Consider the following 19212-nt stretch of genomic DNA (forward strand, 5'->3'; position numbering starts at 1 on the left):
CCAATTACAAAACTAAATTCTTCTATGTAATGCCTCACGTCAAAATAATTTCTTTTATGCAGTTCTCTTTACATGTACTACAATGTATGTCATTCTTTCTATCTCTCATAGGAATATAAAGAATCCAAAAACAGTCTCCGTTCTCCCCTCCTTCCTTCCTTCCTCCCTCCTTCCCTCCCTCCCTTCCTGTCTTCCTTCCTTCTTTCCCTTTCTCTCAGATACTTCAGAACTGAACAAAACCGTAAGTGTACGGAGGCTCTCAGAGACAAGCTAATCCATCACTGTTATTGTGTAGATGAGAAATGGAAGCCAAACAGGATTAGCAGCTTTCTCAGGATTCCACATGTAATAAGATTCAGAATCTGAATATGTATCTTCTGCCTTCTGGTGCATTTTGTTTCTGCTTTTATACCAAACCATCTGATAGCTTTAATTTCTCACAGGTTTTCCAGTGTTTATTACTAGAAGAAACCCTCCCAGACATTCTTTGTTCAATTAGTTATTCAAGTATTTTCCTCAAAGTTTCCTCTGTCATGTAGTCCCCACTAGTTCATTCCCAACTGCACAACTTCAGAGGAAACTGTCACCAGAGGGTATCTATGGCAAGATTGTTGACCAGATTTTGATTCCAATTATTCATCTAATCACCCTTTCAATAAGCACTTATTAAGCACTTACTGTTTCCCAGTTACTATTCTAAACAACAGGTTTAGAGCAATAGACAAAAATTATCATCATGGATAACGCATTCTCACAGTGCACAACACACAAGGCAGAGCGAGCGAGAGAGAGAGAGAGAGAGAGAGAGAGAGAGAGAGAGAGAAAGAGAGAATGTCAAATGGTGGTGACTTGATGACTCTATGGAGAAAAATAAAGCCAGGAAGGGGATTAGGGAGCATAGGGAGGAGGGTTACTATTTTATATGGGTGTATAGAGAAGGCCTCAGTGATAAGGACTATCTGAAAAGATGAATGAAGAAAAAAACAGAGTAATACAAAGATCTGGTGAAAGGATGCTCTAAGCAAAAACAAACAAACAAAAAAAAAAACAACAACAAAAAAAAACACACAAAAAAGTCTGAGGCTGCCCTGTGCTTAGCATGTTCTAAGAATATTCTAGATGCCAGTATGGTAATAGCCAAGAGAATGAGAGAAAGAATTGCAGGAAATTTGGTGAGAAATATGTTGAAGAGAAGAGGTATTTGGGTGTAGCTTGGTATTTTACAACTTTATAGATCATAGAATTTAGTTCCTTCTGAGAAAGATGAGAACCATCTAAAATTTCGAACAGAGAATTAACATAGTATGACATACATTTTAAAGGTCTCGCTCTGATGATCATGGGATAGACTGTAGAAATCCAAAAGAAAAAGCTAAAAGTATAATTAAAAGGCTATTTCAACCTAGGCAAAAAACTTATGATATCTTGGACAAGGGAGTTGGAGATGGAAATGTTTGGAAGTGGTAGGATACTGACTCTATTTTGAAGGTAGAGCCAACAGGATTGGCTGGTGGCATGGATTTGAAATGTGAGTGAGAAGAGTCAAAGGGATGCCTGTTGCCTTCCAATGGGATATGTTAAGTATGCCATTGGATATATGACTCTGGGGTTCAGGGGAGAATTTTAGACTATAGATAAAAATTTGGGAGTCATCGAGTTTAAATGCATTATAAAGCCATGGGACTTGATACCATCACCTAGAAAGACTCAACACAGAGAAGACATCCAAGCTCTGGGACACTCCATAGTGTAGTAGACATCAGGGAGATGAAGAGGAAACAGAAAAGAAGGAAAACCATGAATGAGTGGTGTCTAGGGTACCAAGTGGAAAATATTGAGACAGAGGAACTGACCAACTGTATCAAATGTTACAAGTAGAATGAGTAAGAACTATGGGTTGCACAGTCAGCTTTGCAAAGGGAGTTAAGTGATCTTGTCCAGAGGGTTGTGGTAAAGTGACGGGAGCAAACCTGATGTTTTGTGTATTTGATACAAAAGGTGGGCATAAGGATTGGAGACAGGGATGGGATAAATTATTTCTGATACATCCAATAAGGGTGGTTGAGGAAGGTTTCTTAGAGAAGGTGAGGCTACACTTGGTCCTAAACTTCCCATAAAATCTTGATAGGTAAACGTCCTGAGAAGAGCAATGCTTCACATATACGGAACTGCTTGAGAAAAGTTTTACTTGTGGAAAGTGCAAAACACGCTAGAGCAAGGGTACCTAGTTTAATATGGCGATTATAGAGACAAAGACAGTATAGACTATGGCAGTGGCAGTTGAAATAAGTAATGACAAGTGAGGGTCAGGCAAATTATTTCGGAGGTTTGTTTGACAAGATTTGTTAACTTCTTGGTTATATTCAGTATGAGATGAGAAGGTCATTTTCAGTCTAAGTGTGTGGAGTTTTTGCTGATGCAACAAACAGGTCCTGCTAAACAATGAATTTGGGGTCAGAACTAAATATTCATTCAACCTGTGCTGCTAACAAGGTGTACGCCATTCATTCATTCTCTCATTCTTGTTTTTACTCTCACTCTTGACTTCAATTTCATTACATCAGTATCTAATCATATGATTCAGTTAGACTCTGAGATCCATTTTGCCTCAGTAATCCAACGACTCAGTTACAATGATAAAGATTTCAGTCTTAGCCTATTGAGTGTGAGACATCATCAAGAAATCATCAAGAAAATATTCAAAGGCCATATAGAAAAGAGCCCAAGGAGAACTTATAAGAGAGGCCAAAACTTAAAGAATTGAGGATCCAGTAGATAGAGAACAGAAGGATCGAATTTAGCTCCCAGCTGTGAAAATGAAGCTTGTCACAGCGTGGGCTTTCCAGAGCTAGAAAGGGGTTTATGTCTGGCAGCTAGAAACAGCCAGTGAGCCTCCAGTGGCACTCAGCCACATCTCCTCTCCAAGGTTTACAGTCTGCGCCAGTGTACACAGAGTCGCTCGGCTCCCCCGTGAGAAGCAGAGCCTTGGTTCCTCCACATAGCCTTCTATGAAAGCCTAACTTCACACATGTTTGAAAGAGAATTAGGGCTGAAGTGTTTATAAAAGAAGAAGTTTTCTCACCTAATTTGCAGATCCTATCTTACTCATTTTTCAATCTGTTTGAATCTATGTCAGATGTTTTTGTCAACTCCAGTGGGGGACATGTCCTTGGAGGCATGATGCCTGGAATATAGTAAGTGCCCAACAAATATTTGTGGTCCCCTGGCCAGATTGCTCAGAGGGGATGAAGACTGAGATTAGAGAAATTTACTATTTCCTCACATCCTTTTTATAGGATCCTGGATATAAATGAACAAAAAAGCAAAAGCAAGTAGATATAGACAACACCCTCCTTCTACATGTGATGCTTTCTAGAAAATATATGTGTAAAAGACAAACAATAGATCAATAGATTCACAGACTAGAAAGAGTTTTCACTAAACTCAATACACAAACATTTACTTCGTAATTTAACCTCACATTTAGATAAAATTTCAATATTGATCTAGTATTTTGTGCATCCTTCCTAATGTTTCCCCACCCTTTAATCACATTGTTGCCCACATTGAGTTCAATGAAAGGCTAAGTCTAAGGGTTTAGATTTTAGCACACCTAAACATTTTTGTCTTTGTTTCTACTGCATCGTGCTATAAAAAAACGCGATTTGTAATTCTAGTCCCTACCTTTGCTTATTTCAGCTTTCCATCCCTACTTCTGAATAAGGACAAATGTAACTAGTCAAGTAACAAATAGAAACTGCTATATAGATGAGTGTGGGTGGGCTGGTGAAATGGGATTGGCTGGCAGGAGACAGCCAGTGTGATATTTTAAATGTTTGTTCATTAGTTCATGAATACATTTCCAAACATTCACAAGAAATGTAGCCTTCCTGGGTGAGGGGTGCCTAAAGTACAAAAGTGCTTCTAAAGGTAAAGTATGAAAGTTTGGGTTACTTGTGAAATATATTTGAGCTTTATACATCTTATTTTGCCATTGTAAGATTGAGGAGAGGTACTAACATTTGTTGCATACTTGACTGTGTAGCGGACATTTTACCTAATGGCTAGATAGATAGATAGATAGATAGATAGATAGATGATAGATAATTACAAAATCTAATTGATTCTCTTCACTGACCTTCCACTAATTTATTATAATTTCTATTTTGAAAATGAGAAAACTGAGGCTCAAAGGCATCAGTTTTCTTGCCCAAGGTCACAGACTATCTACATTGCCTCTGGGGGATCAACACTCTATCAGAAGCACTGCCAACTTTGGGGTATTTGGGGAGATATATAACATAACCTGAAAGCAATAAGAGTTTGCTCCAGTTCTTGTCTTCAGGCACTTTGATCCTTGGGATTTTATCATGCTGTAGCAATTTCCTGGCAGGGAAGAACAATTAGGTTCCCGTGAAATACCCTGGCATCTGTCCATGTGCCATGAATGAAGCATGACATAACCCCCTCCACAGCCATCACTGAAGACATACTGGGTTTAAGGCTAATATGTTATTTTAATAGTTAATTCTGGAAGCCTACCAAGAGCAGCCATCATTTGAATTTGGCATGATTTCATTAATGCTTGTTGCTCATAATTTCATTATTCTCCAGATGTTAACATATTTCTCTGCGATGCTAATTTTTCTTTTGCCAATTATCTCTGTCAGAATCGTAAGGCGATTATCTTTTGGGTTATTTATTTGTACATTTCTTCTATTAAAATGTAAGCTCCACAAGGGTAGAGATCTGGGTTTGTTTTGCTTAGTGCTTACATCTATAGGGTCTTAAAACAGTGTCTGACATAGAGTGTGTGCCCAATAAATACCGTTGAGAGAGTAAATAAGTGAAAATTGTGCCCACAATTTTCCTGTTGTGTGGAAGTTATTAAAATGGAATGCTTAAAAATATTTTGAATGGTAGATGGTTAAAAAAAAAAAAAAGTCAGTTCTTATGTTTCTACTTTAAAATCATCTAGTGGAAACTTGCAATCCCAGTGTGATGGGCTCCTTGGATCTTATTCCTGGGCAGCTCCCAGAATCATCATGTGTGCTGGGTGCCAAGAAGACAAAACATTATTTTAAGCAACAATATTAGTACAAGATGACTGATGCTAAAAATTGTCCTATATATTTCCAATTTAAAATAGTACTCTGAATAATCCACTTCTTATTACCTATATCACCTCTCCAGTCTGTGAGCTTCATTAACTGACAATTTATCTCTATTTTTAATCACTCCACAAGAAATGGAATTAATTTTTCCTAAATCTTCTTTAATTTTCTTAGCTAAACACACACCAAAAAACCTTAATGATTTAAAAATATGGTCCCTGTTAGTCATATTTCTGTCTTAGGAGCTGAATTTTAGGTGGACGTTTCAAAGGCCTAGGAGGCATTTTTGTTTTTCTTGTTCAAGTTTGAAACTGTCCTTTTCCTTTCCATATGAGCAACTGCAACCCACATGATATTGGGCATAAAGTGTTTAAGAAGCGCTGTCCAGAATTACTGCTGCCTGGGGGATGGTAAATGATATTATGTGAAGTGTCATGGTGCTGTGCAAATAGGGAATTCATTTTCTATTCAGACTCCAAGCAGGACGAGACTTTTCCCTGCCAAAGGGGGTTTCAAACCCCTCATTAATAGAGTGTGCAAGCAGACTCAGCCAGTGGAGGGAGAAAAGGCAGCTACTAGTGTGAATGATGCCAAGCCCATTCCTGACACCCAAATTAGACGACTGGGCCACAGAGCAAAGCGGTTGCTAATAAGGTCAACAAGTCAATTTTCAGCACTCAGTCTCCTGTTTGAATAAACCTACTAGCAGAGATATAAGTATCATGATTCCAGAAGTGGTCATCTCAGCACACATCTCAAACTGCAGCAAGAGTACAAAACAGAAGCTCTTCTAGCTTCCTTCCTGGTGAAGGCAGATGAAGAAACCCAATGGGTATTCGTTTCTTTTCTTTTCTTTTTATTGCTATGCATTGTATTTTAATGCAATATTTTACAAATGGGTTGCCTTCCACTGTCACTAGCACTGTTATACTTGCTTTGAGGAAATATGCAATAACAATAATAATAATAATAATAATAATAATAATACATGCACACTTTAAACTTGCAAAGACAGATAAAATGTAGGCTATGTGGGATGATCGGGAGTTATTTATAGGCAAAATTATTCATTGAGTGGTTATTATAATAGAATCTCCTGAGACTTTTGAGATAGGTGATTTCTAAACTTTTAAATGTATACACACCTTTCAAGAAATAATACATCTATGAACTAATGGGCATCTTTTTAGTTTTTTGGGTACTGGTCCCTATAGTAAATGTTAGGGGCTCAATATAACAAATAATAATAATCAACACACATTTATTTGGAGTATAAAGTTTGCAAGCTCTGTGAGCATTATGTATAAATTCCTGGATGGGGTAAGAAGACCCCTGCTTCATTCAGTGCCCAGAAGAGTCAAATCTCCACAGGCAAACACTTTTTTGATTATCACCTTTTGAATCAGTGCATCTCAAACTTCAACGTCTATAGCAATCACCTGGTGAAATGCAGCTTAGGATTTAGGTCTGGGTTGGGACTTTGGAGTCTGCATTTTTAATAAGCCCCCAGGTGATAGAGATGCTTCCTGCCCATGGACCGTACCTTGAATGGCAAGGCTCTAGATTATGCAGTCTTACACACAAGTACCAAAATGATGATGCTGACCAAAACTTCATACACATTTGTACTATACCACGGAACGACTCCTCCTAAGACATCCATGGGTACTGGTCAGTGCATGGTTTTTGTTTATGTTTTGGAGTAGGAGTCCTCCCTTCCTCTATTCTGAGGCTGACGCTTAACTCCATAAAGCCTAAGAAGGTTTTTCTTCACACTAACTGCCTGTTTGCTTTTGTCCTTTTGAAATAAATTTTGATACCTTTAGTCTTGAGGAGACAAAGGAAGTCACGTGACTTGGAATTCCTGGTGGTATCTTGAAGATGGCCATTCTGTTTCTCAAGCAAGGAGGAGGAGGATAACATATGGATATATTGCTGGGCTGCCTGTGCCATCTCCTGAATTGCCAGACCACGTCGTAAGGTGCAGCAGATGGCCAGAGCAGCGGGACGTGCCAAACGATGCACTCCAGAGCCTCTCTACAAGGTGCTCACTCTGGTAGCAGTAGCACAGCTCAAGAATATGCTTACGGCCTTTCACAAAGACAAATGATCTGGTTGCTCCTCAGATGGTGCTATCGGAATCATCGTATAGGGTGGATGATTTGCCTCTGCTATGCACTGGCAATTCAACATCGTAGTAGAGAAAAGAAAAAACAAACAAACAAAAAACCCCACAAAAGACAAAAACACTTATTGAAAGGCTTCAAACTATGACCTTTCTTTCCTGAGCTTGGGTAAAAATGGCTACTTAAGTATGTCATCCCTCACTACAGAGAAAATGAGCTCTATTTCCCATTACCAACAACGTCTTCGCTTCTCTAGCCTCCTCTCCCTCTCCTGTCCTAGCAGCCTTCTGACCAACCTTTTTTGGCCTCCATGGTTTTCCTATGGGTTTTTGTAGTTCCCCATTGTGTTCTGCTTTGCCTTTTTAAGTATTCAAAGTCTACTCAATCTTTAAACACATCCCATATCTTAACCCTTCTTAAAGATGTCTCTTAATCTAAAGAAATATTGTCATCCTCCACACTCCTTACAAGATTCAATCATTTGGCAGGTAAGAGTGTCTCCTCATGACAATAATTTTTTTTCATGTTTAATGTTTCATAAGGACATAATTTCTCTCCTCATTTAACTTATAAGCTTCTTAAGAGCAGCCAATATTCTTAGAATTTTAAAATCTACGACGGTGGGTAAATACATTCTTACTTAGGTTTTGAAGTCAATCATATGGAAGGTGTAGACAGTGGCTTTCCACTGAAAGACCTAGCTCACTGTATCCTCATTCAGAATTTGCGTGCTCATGAATAAAACACCAAAATAGGAGAGATGCCTCGTCTGGTGCCCACGTTCTCTTTGCTCACAGCAATAAAACGAGTCCATACCCTTTTTCCCTTATGTTCTAGCAATTCCAACTATTTGCTTCTTGTCGTTCTGTGGAGTACAGTGTATGAGGTTATCTCTGTGTACCAAGAGGACTGCTAATGCCGCTCACTCTCATGTCTTCCTCCCTTATGATTACCCAGATTTCATCTTTTAGGAGTTCTATAACCTGGATTTTGATATGTGTAGTGTGCGTTTGATTAAAGAATTTACTGTTACTCGCCACAATAATGCCACAGAAAGTTATTATTTTGTTTTGAATCAAATTTGAAATCCTTTCTTGGAATGAGTTCCCACTCAGTTAATGCCAATTGGCTTAATATTTCCATCACCCAGTCATTCCACACAAGCCTTTTCCAAGCTGTGCCATATTCTTGGAATGCTTTCTCCTTCTGTCTGCCAAGTTATCTCTATTCCATCATCCGAACAGCTCACACAAGCCTACCTCCTCTACACAGTCTTCTAGAACCATTTGGAAAAGGTCTAATAGCTTCTCTCTATACCATCCGATGTGAGCATTAGCCACTTAAGGTTCTCTCCTCACTGCTCTACTAATGTGCTTACTCTTGAAATGGACACCAAGTACATACTCTGTTTTGCATTGTTCAGTAGTCTTTGTTTCTCACTCTTGTATATGCTGTCTTTAAATTCAGATATTTTTAGTCTCATAATCTACTTTTGACAGATTCCACATAAATAAGACTAAACCTAAAGCCTTCTTTACAGTGCCAAGTGCAATATCATGTAGAAACATACTTAATACATAAGGAGATTTCTCAGATGCAATTTTTTAATGTACAAAGAATATGGAACATATTTAATATTTCACAAATCCACCAGGACTTGCCAGGAGAACTCTTTTAGCCTTGGGCAAGGATGGCAATTTCCATGGGGATTCATTCCTCAGATGGTAGCGCAGTAACTGCTGTTGGTGGTAATTGTAGGCAGTACAAGGGGACTTAATAAGATATCCTCAGTGCTGAGGGACAAGATTCTGAAAGGTCATCCATGAGAGGAGAAACTAGTAGGGACATCGACTCCCTTAGAGTTGCAGGTTATCAACGCTTCCCTTCTTTTAGGAAGGATGAAGAAAGCGCTGCTAAAAAGAGTTGGGAAATCACCTTAGACCTGACAAGTTCCTCACACAGAGTGGGTGCTCGATGTGAATTCATCAAATGAGAAAAGGAATCTGCCATTTAAAGAACTGTGATGTAAGTGATAATCCGATTGTTGCCTTCCAGCCAATCTATCTGAGGAGATAACTTGTTAACTGAATTTTCTGTGGGCATTCTGAAAGCTTACAAAATGGACCAAGAAAGAACAGCAAGTGTCTGTGTTTATCCAGCAGTGATCAAAAGAGAAAAAATCATTTATCAAGAGGAGTGGCTATGGAATTTGCAGGGTCCAGATCAAAATGAAAATGCAGAGCCCTTCCCCTTGTTCAAACATTATCAAGGCTTTCAAGATGGTTATAGTGGAACATGAACCAAGCACAGGCCCTGGGAAACTGCCCTGGTTTCCTGTTTGTGAACATGTTCCTGTCCAACAGACATGACAAGTGTGACTACAGGCTGTGGACATGTTGAGATTACTGGCCTAATCCAAAATCTGGACAAAATAGCCCTTTCCCAACCAATTTTTGCTTAAACAAGATACATTTTGGTTACAAACTCAGTTTTCTAAGTACCTTTGTACAAGAAAGGGTGATCTCTGGGAAAGAAGAGCTCAGTTTTATTCATTCTGGTGCCTCTTTTGGTTTCTATCTTAATCATCTGAGATTTTAATTAGCAAAATAATTTTGTCTCTATCTCCTTGTTCTCTTTGTAGTTGGGCGAGCTTGTGTAAAAAACCCTTGAACTTTCCATCCCTCCATTTTGTCTATGTGTAAAATGAGGAGGATAATACATTTCATCCCTTGGGTTAAATGGTATTTACTGAAGTCATGTATGTGAATTTTCTGCCACGTACTAGTCATTTTGTTATGCCCTTCTTTCCTCCCCTTCTTTTTGGTCTCACAATTCCCCAAACTCACCACCCTGCACATGAATCTATCATCTGGTACCGTATGAGTAACCAGGTTTCGGGGTGTGCAGTGTTGAGGCCCCACTCCACACTCTGGTTACCACATTGTGAGGAATACAACTTGGCAGTCAGCTTGCCCACTTTCTCTCTTTGACACTATTTAGCTGCAACTGAATCCACCCATGGTGGTCTACAGATCTTGTATCTGGGGAAGAAGAGGATAGGAGAAAAGAACAAGAGCCCAAGACATATCTCATTTCTCGTTATATGCTATCAACTTCAGCTACTAGCAACTTATTTCATCCCAGGGAGGAGTCCTGGATGAAAGAATGGAGGGGATTGGGTGAGGGCAGGAATAAAGGGAGATGGAAAACAGATTTAGCACTTTGACAAGCCGGATGCAAAGATGCTCTGGTCTATTTGATCAAAGTGGGGGGAAAAACACTTTTGTCAAGCTGTCTGCTTTGTTTATGGGCAATGCCACTCTTGCACATCATTTGCCTCTTTGCATTAATGCAATGTCTACATTTTTTATTCACTGTTGGACGATCAGTGTCCAAAGCATTTTTCTACTACAGATTTATTTAAATTTACTGAACTCTTAAGCAGTCAGCTTACAGCAACTACTATAATCCCCTCTTCTTTACTCATAACCAAAGACACATATCACACAAAGAATAACAAAAGTATGAGGAGGATTAGGAGAATTTGGTGTCACAGTGAACAAAGCATGGCTAGCACTATGCTTTAAAAATAATGGCTTTTCTGTCTCATGGGCAAGAAAAATAACTTTTCCACCGCATAATAAATTTATTAGCCTCTCCGACCTCATCATTCCTACCTTAACTTAGATACAGCATCAAAGACAAGAACATGTTTGACAGTAATATTTTCCAATTCAGCTTTTTAACATTCACTTCCGCTTGGTTGCTTCAAAGTTACTGCGTGAGCGCCACCTGGTGGGAAATTTGTAAGTTGCTCAATGTAACTTCACAGAGGCAAAGGATAATAGCTAGGATTTTTCACTACACAAGGACTGGCTAATAGGCAAATATGTCTAGGAAGACCAATCATGAGTCAGTAGCCAGTATTATACACACTTAAAAACAGCAAATCCTGGCCTTTGGTTGATAATTAAACATAGCATTTTCCATTTTTGCACACCTTGCTCCTTCACCTTGAAATTTTCCTGTTTTTTTCCTGTTTCTTCTTGTTCCAACCTATTCACCTCCCATGGATTCTTAACTCCTTCAAGATATAGTTCATCATTTAGTTGCTCCAGAAAGTCTCCCTTAGGCCTTGCGTCAGTCAAGATCCCCATAGAAACAAATGGCACACTAAAATTGGATCATTTGAGGAGAGTTTAATTTAAAAACATTGACAAAGGGTGGACAGACTATAGGGAACCCACACATGATGGTGCAGAATCCCTATAATAGTAACAGAGGTTTCTACTACCCTAGTTCTGAAGGTGCAAAACGACAGTGAAGTGTGGAGGAGGGGTGTCACAGATGTGAACTCTGAAGAGGGATCACAACTCCCATCTCCTACAGTTGCCCCTCGCTGCCCAATCCCAACAGCAAACCAGAGAGCAAAAGAACCCATACAAGTTCATGTTGGGTGGTACAGGGAAGGGGAAGAAAGATGTTGGTAAGATGTGGAGAGACCAACAAAAGATAGCCGTGACTGCCCACAGCCTGCACCTTTCCCCACAGTCCTGGGCACCTACTAAACAAGAACACATTTATAGATAGCAGCTTGAAAGATTAAATAGAGAGACAGAAACACTTACTTTGAAGGACTGAATGAAGAACAAATCAAGACTTTCCAGAGCTTATAACTTACTCTTAACTCTTAAACTATCTACCCATTTGAAGCTACCTCTCCTCCCTTAATTTAATGTTGCTCTGTTCCAGTGTTTTTCTTGTTTAAAGGTGTGTTAGGGGGTATGTTAACAGCAGCTTTGCTTCTAGTTCTGCTAGTAGCGGCCCATTATCATTTATTACTTAGAACGGACTAGAAGTTTGAGGATTCAGTCTGATAAAATAATGGCTAATTAATGTCGGCCATATCTGGCCTCTAAGTTTTTGAGGGGTATCTCAGAATCAACTGAATCCTTCCTTCTTTCCTTCTTTCCTCCCTCCCTTCCTGCTCCCTCCCTCCCTCCCTCCCTCCCTCCCTCCCTCCCTCCCTTCCTTCCTATCCCTATCTCTTTTCAAATTTACACATCTTTGGAAGTTGCACTAGGTGATTAAGTAGGAAAAAGTATCAATAGCTTTAAGTTCCAAATCATAAATGAAGGGTTTCAATTGTAGGTTGGCATAGAAGTTCCAAAGAGAGAGGAACATGCTAGATTAACATATGGGTGCCACAGATATGCTGAGGTGGATCTGTGGAATATTATCAAGTTAGAAGAGAAAGTTTATATCACAGGTTTCGAGAAAACCTTTGTTGACATTTGGGGAGAACTTTTCTAGAATATCTAATTCATACTTCTCACTTTATAAATGAAGAAAATGAGATCAATCCAGTCACAGACTCAAAGAGAGAGGCTAATTAGCTGCAAATTTAAAACCACAACCTACATCTCATGAGTCCTCCACCCAGTGCTGAGAATGTTGAAGTAAAATAGGACTTTATTGAGTGACATAGTGATGTAGTTGATTTTTTTCCCTGCAGTAGAATAAATAGAAAAATTGAAATAAACTTCCTTCACCCCTTTTCTTCTCACCCCTCAGTTTTCCCCAATAGCAGTAAGAAGGTAAAAATATCCAGTGTTTTGGCAGTTAAGAGTCAGTGGAGAATTCTACAGTAAACATACGTATTCCTCAAATGGACATCTATTGAGATAGTGTTTATTCCTAACAGACTGGAACCTGGATAAAGGGGGGCTTGGGGGATGGAGAGTGAGGGAGACGTGAGGGACATGTGTGTGAATGTGCACATGAGCACGAGTGTTTTTGGATCCTTGCTGGTCAGGAGACCTATTCCCATTCTTAAACCCTACACCAGCAATGGCAAGACCTCAGCTAAGGATGACAGTGAAATTGGGATCCTGTTAAAGGTCTCGTTACTGAGGTTGGCCTGGGTGGCAGGGGTTGTGGTGATTCTGCCATTAAAACTAGCTGCCTGGGCAAAGATCAAAAAGCTACCATGTACCTAGTTTTGTGCCCTTTGCTCCTTATCTGGACTACCTAAACCTTGGAGCTCTAATACAGTCCGAGGGCAGGACAGGGCACCCAAAATTGACTGATATTGGACTTTTTTGTCAACCTTGATGACAGCAGCCTCATAGTGGATTTAATCTGACTTAGAGAAATAAAGGTGACATTTCTTGCACTCTGTGTACCATGGAACAAGTTGTACCAGTTATAAGTGTAACTTTTCTATTGCTATCATCTAATAGTTATTTTGATGGGTGAAGGGTGAGAGCGAAGTACCAAGTAGATTATTTCATCCACCAACTTTTATTTTTAGAAAGTATATTTTTGAAAAGATAATGTTTCTTACTATACCATTTTTCAGGTCCATCTAAAAAGAGAAAAAATAGATTTTTACAATTCTTTTTTGTGGTAACATAAGCTCTTCAGGGCATAGGGCTTGTGCACTGAATTGCAGCCCAGCATGAAATTTTACAGCTGAGTTATGAACCCCTGACAATAAAAGTTTACAACAGACCGTCCTGGCTTTTCTAGCTTTAGGAGCAGGGGAGAACAAAACATACATGCTCTAACAAATACTGTTATCCTGGAAATATGATATTAATGATTGCATACTTAGAGAATAAAGAATTCAAATGTGAGAAGGAAGTTAATTAGACATACTTTAGAGATATGTCATGTATTATCCAAGTTGTGCACCTTATGTATTTAACACAAATGTAAACTCAAAATGATTTGACATCTCTTTCAATTTTATAATTAAATTAGAAGATTTGAGAATTCAAGGTTTTAAAATTAAACTACTATTGACTTCAAATTATCCCTGTTAAGAGGGAAAGTAATAGGATGAATAAATTAAATTCTCTCCACATACACTGATGCTGTATCATTAATTTCCCTCCCAAAGACAACCCTTTGTCTGTTGAATACATTTATACAACAATTACCCGTGCAAACAATATTCCAAATAATCAAAGGGGTATTTTTTTTGTAGTTGTTTTGTTTTTGTGTTTTTGTTTTTTTTAACAGAGAAATGATTGGTTATGACCTATTTTTTGGGGGGAGAGGGGGTGGTGAGGGAGGGCCCTAGGCAACTAAATAAAGCTCTTAAGTGAAATACACTTGCTAAATCGATAAAAAATAAAAATAATACATTAATCTTTAAAAAAAATAATTGACAATCCCTTGAACGGTCCTAAATAAAAATTTTCATGTATATGGCAGATTTTCATGAGAATCACCTAAACAAAACTGTGCTTTAATCTGCCCAGTCTTACTCAATCTTTCTTTTTTTTTTTTTTTTGTTTTTAACCTGATGGAGGTAGATTGAATGTATAAGTCCACTAAAAATCTGGTCAGTAGGAAATCGTCATACCATCAGTTCAGTCTGCATAACATCCAGGGCCCTTAGGAATTATGACTTGGAAAATAGTGTAGGGAGGACACTAAGGATGGAGAGATTGTGAACTACCCTGCTGACCTGTGGTTCACTCACGGTACCAGGGCTTAGGGAGTCACCTAAGTGTTGTTTTGTCAGCCTTCTCCCGGGAACAATAGTAATCACCACTCACTATGACAGAGACTTTTGGGGCTCAGGGTCTCAGCTAAAAGAAGCTTAGGTCATCAAAGGGATGTTCACAGGCATCATATGAAGTGTTATAGTAAAGCACTTTGTAGACATAAAGAGGGGTGTATCAACATTGTTTCTCCTTAGGGAAGGTCCACTATTACCATGAACTATAATAACCTGAATAATTTATTTGAGAGACAAAATGGGAATCATAACCACCATCAATAAACAACATATTTTTTTTCCATTCTATTGGACAAAGTCTTGTTCTCTTAGGCTGGTGAGTGTGGATGAAAAAAGGGGTTCTATAAAATGTAACCTCATAGGGTGATCTGATCATAAATTCCTAACTGGGCAGGTCCCGGTGGGTAGTCACGCCCCAGGCATATAACTTCTTTAATAAAAGAATTATCTTTGCCTTAAGCAAGTCCTGTCCATTGTTTCTGTGTATCTAGGTTAACACACCTTTGAAAGGCCTCTTCTCAGACCTCTCCTAATATGAGACTACCCCTTCAGACTCCTCCCTCTAAAGCATGACCACACTCAAGACAGCACATAATGTTCACCTATAATCCAATCCTTGCCTTGCTTTCTCCCACCTTCATATAATCTTCTTCAATCTCAAATGCATGAAAGAAACAGCACTGTTATTATCAAAAGCATGTTTCTGTCTGTTAAGATCTTGTTTCCAGGTGTATCTCCGATTCACACACATTTTTGTAAAAACTCTCTATGGGTTTGGGCATTCTCACATTCACACGAGGAGCGTGCGTGCATGCATTCATTCATTCATTCATTCATTCATTCATTCATTCATTCATTCATTCATTCGTTTTAGTCATCACCCAGCAATTTAGCCTTTGCTGTGCGTCAAACACTGTGATGCTTGCTGGAGATCCTGATGACGAAAACTCATCTCTACTCTCAAGGGGCTCACACAAGTCAGCAGACAGACACACCTGAAAGGTAGTTAAAGGGTGAGACAGGGATACTTAGGAAGGTATCTGATAAACAAGGGAGACTTCTTAGAGGCAGTGACACTTGATTAAGCATTGCGGGTTCTTTGATGAGAGACCCATGGACAGAGACAACAGCAGAGTGTTCAGGGAACTCTTAAATGGTGACTGAATGACAAACCTGTGGGAATGGGCAGGTGGAAACTGGAAAGAATAGCTTCAAGGAGTTTGATCCTTGGCTAAAGGAACTGGGGAGCTGCATGAGGACTAGATTTACATGCTACAAAGACAATTCTAATGAGGTAGAAGAAAGGATTAAAAGGGCGGAGGCAGGAAGCTAGGAAACATTGTTTGTCAGTGTTTGCTTATTTTTTACAGTGAGCATGGACTATCTAGGCTTTACATTTTAAAGTTTGGAACCTGTTTGCAGCGACCATGAGCATGCATTGCACCTCTCGGATCTCCAGCTGCAGAGAGTGTATTTGACCAAGATGTCCCAGGAGCTGAGCTCTGAAATCCATCACAGTATTAGTTCCGAGGCCACACTTCCCACTAGAGCCACTGAGGAGCACAGCCTTCCCTGATGGAGATACTGACTCAACTCCCACCAGCCTTGCTGAATCTTGTGTAGACCATAGGACACCTCTTTTTCTCTCCTTCACTTCAGGTCAAACTTAATATTACAGCCTAAAAACTTTGACAGTTTTCTCAAGCTCCCTCCCCAATTTTCTCATGTTTTTGTTTGTTTGTTTGTTTTTTGTTTTTGTTTTTTTCTCCCCCAATTAAATCCTTGCACATATTATTTCAGGTTGGCATCTGCTTCTCAGAAGACTTGGACTAGTCAATTGGAATAGTATGACTGAATAAAAACTCCTTATATAGATACAAAATTGTGAATTACTTGAGATGAACATTATGTTTTAATTTCCCATTTTTATCCCAATGCCTGGCAAAAGAAGACAGGCCCACAGTTTGGAAAAAATGAAGGAAAGAATAAATGAATGCAGAGTTGATCCTCAACAATATGTTTTTTCTTATAGTTTAAGGTGATATATCAACAATGCTAATTTCTTTCTCTCTCTCTTTTTTTTTTTTTTTTTATGGATGCACACAAAAAAACCTTAAGAAGTAGTGTGCTAATTTTTGATCATTGAGAAGGCTGACAGCAGAAGTCCTCTTGTCCAAAGCGACTGGAACCAGGGCTGAGTTGTTTAACTTTAAAAAGTCAGTTAACAAAGAGGAATCATAAAAATGATTCACATCCTAACATTTTATTATAACTCAAGCCACATTCATATGCATTTATTTGTCAGCATTTCATACAGGCATAGCTTTTCTCTGAGTGGGGTTCACTGAATGGCCTTCTGCATAAGACACATCCATAATACAGAGGGTGCCAAAAAATGTATATAATTTTTAAGAAAGGAAAAAATATATAAAAATTGTAATACTCAATATATACCGACAACAAAAGCTGAACATAGGTCACGTTTGACTTCTGCAATTACAAGAGGTGCTCAAAGTAGTTACCATCAGCGTCCAGACACTTCTGATTATGGTGAACTACTGCTTGAACAACACTGACCAAAGTGTCCACTTGTATACATTTTTTTGGCACCCCTGGTATACTATCTACAATTTCTACTTGTGATTTCTTTAAGGTTGAATTCAAAATTTAATCTGAGTATAATAAACTCCATCCAGATATTAATGATTTTTCCCTGCATATTTGATAGCTGTTTTGCCTATAGCCAATGTATAGAATTTGTACTCATATATATATGTATGTATGTATGTGAGACTTGCATTTGTGTGTGTGTGTATGGGGCTGGGGCTCTATTTTCCCTACCTTGTTTCCATCTGGAACAAAATCAGTTACAGTTAATCCTGATCAGTTTCTGCACTCTCTATAGCAAGAAAGGTGTCTGCTAGTTGAGTTCAAGAGAAGCAGCTGAACTGTCTCAGATCAGGTAATTTCTTTCTTTCTAGTGAACACAATCTGTCTGCAAGACAGTACATTTCCTGTCTCTGCACAGGATAAGTTTTACACCTCTGTGGGGAAAGCTATCAATTGCCCAGAGCTACCTATGTTGGCACAAGTACTGCTGTGAAATTCTGGAATGGTACATTACAAAGTGAATTGCAGTGTTACCACTGGGCTACACATCTCAATCTTAGTTCTATCAGTAATAACACTGGCATTTTGATGTCCATCTGCTTAATTTCCATGCCCTAATATGGGAGTCAAAGAATGCCAACACCAAAAATCTTTAGAAAGTCTTCTAATTAGGTTTAGTAGAAATAAATTATTTTCACATGCATATTTCACCTGTTATGTAATAGTTAACTAAATTACACAATTGCAATATTAAGTGCATATGAGATAAACAGATTTGAGAAATTCACAACGGACCCTTAGTAAATATTCCGTCCGATAGGCAAGAGAGGAAAGGAGAAGACATTCTTGAGGATAGCTTACTAGCCAAAAACATTCAAGAAATGTGAGTACTGTTATCATATATTTCAGGAGAAATGATGAGCATCACTAATTCAGTGATTTGGTAAAGCGGTGGCTGATTGGGAGAGCTTCTACTGGACTTAAATGGACAAATTATTTGCTGGCATAATATGGCAAGATCTGAAATTCTACCTTCGGAGGCTCTCATCTGGACCATACATTCATATCTGGGCATTGTTTACATGCAGAGCAGTGATTCCAGTTTGATTTAGTTTATGTCAGAAATTGCTTTGACATAGATTTTTCCTTGAGGTTAGGCTTGTTTGAATCATTTGAACTTCTTTTAAACATATCAGATGAGTTTTTACACAGTTTTTCTTCCCATTTCTATCAATGCTTAGGATTCCATCCCAAGCCATCCCTACTAAGATCTATCTCAACTTTTTTGCTCTTGAACATTTTGAATCTTTTCCTCTGTAGACTCCATCCTGGGGAATTTCAAACATAGTTTACTTCCAAAAGTTGAACAATTTCCCTTGATTCTCTTATGCTTTTTGGTTAAATCCAATCTCCCTGTTTTCCTTCGATTATTAACATGGGACACTTTCTAAAATCCCACCTCTGCACCCAGAATTCCTGGGGTGGCTCCTCTGAATGATCTTCTTGACAAGCAAGTGATTTTCTCATTATTTATTTTCTCTAAATTTTCTTGAATATGATTTGAATTGTCTCATTATTGATTCCTTCAACTCCCCTTGAACGTGATTTGAGTCATATTGTATTTTCTTCCTCCTGTGTCTTTTCCTGTTCTAGCTCCTTTGTGCCTCCACCTGACAAGAGTAGCCAAGTGCCATGGATCAGAACACAGACTCTTCAGTCAGATTGACTGGGGCCAAACATTACTAGTCATTAGACTTTGAACAAAATACTCATTGTATTATCTGAAAAATGGGGATAATATTATGAGGATTGCATTAGCTCATAAACTTAA

At 38.7% G+C, this 19212-nt stretch overlaps 1 protein-coding gene across 13 annotated transcripts in view; it reads right to left on the minus strand.

The window, feature by feature from the left end:
• TENM3 (teneurin transmembrane protein 3) overlaps nt 1–19212 on the minus strand; it is a 2352866-nt gene that overhangs the window by 1476326 nt on the left and 857328 nt on the right. The gene's annotated exons all lie outside the window — the stretch shown is intronic.

The sequence above is a fragment of the Rhinolophus sinicus genome, linkage group LG04 (assembly GCF_036562045.2).
Source record: "Rhinolophus sinicus isolate RSC01 linkage group LG04, ASM3656204v1, whole genome shotgun sequence".
In the NCBI taxonomy this organism is placed as follows: Eukaryota; Metazoa; Chordata; class Mammalia; order Chiroptera; family Rhinolophidae; genus Rhinolophus; species Rhinolophus sinicus.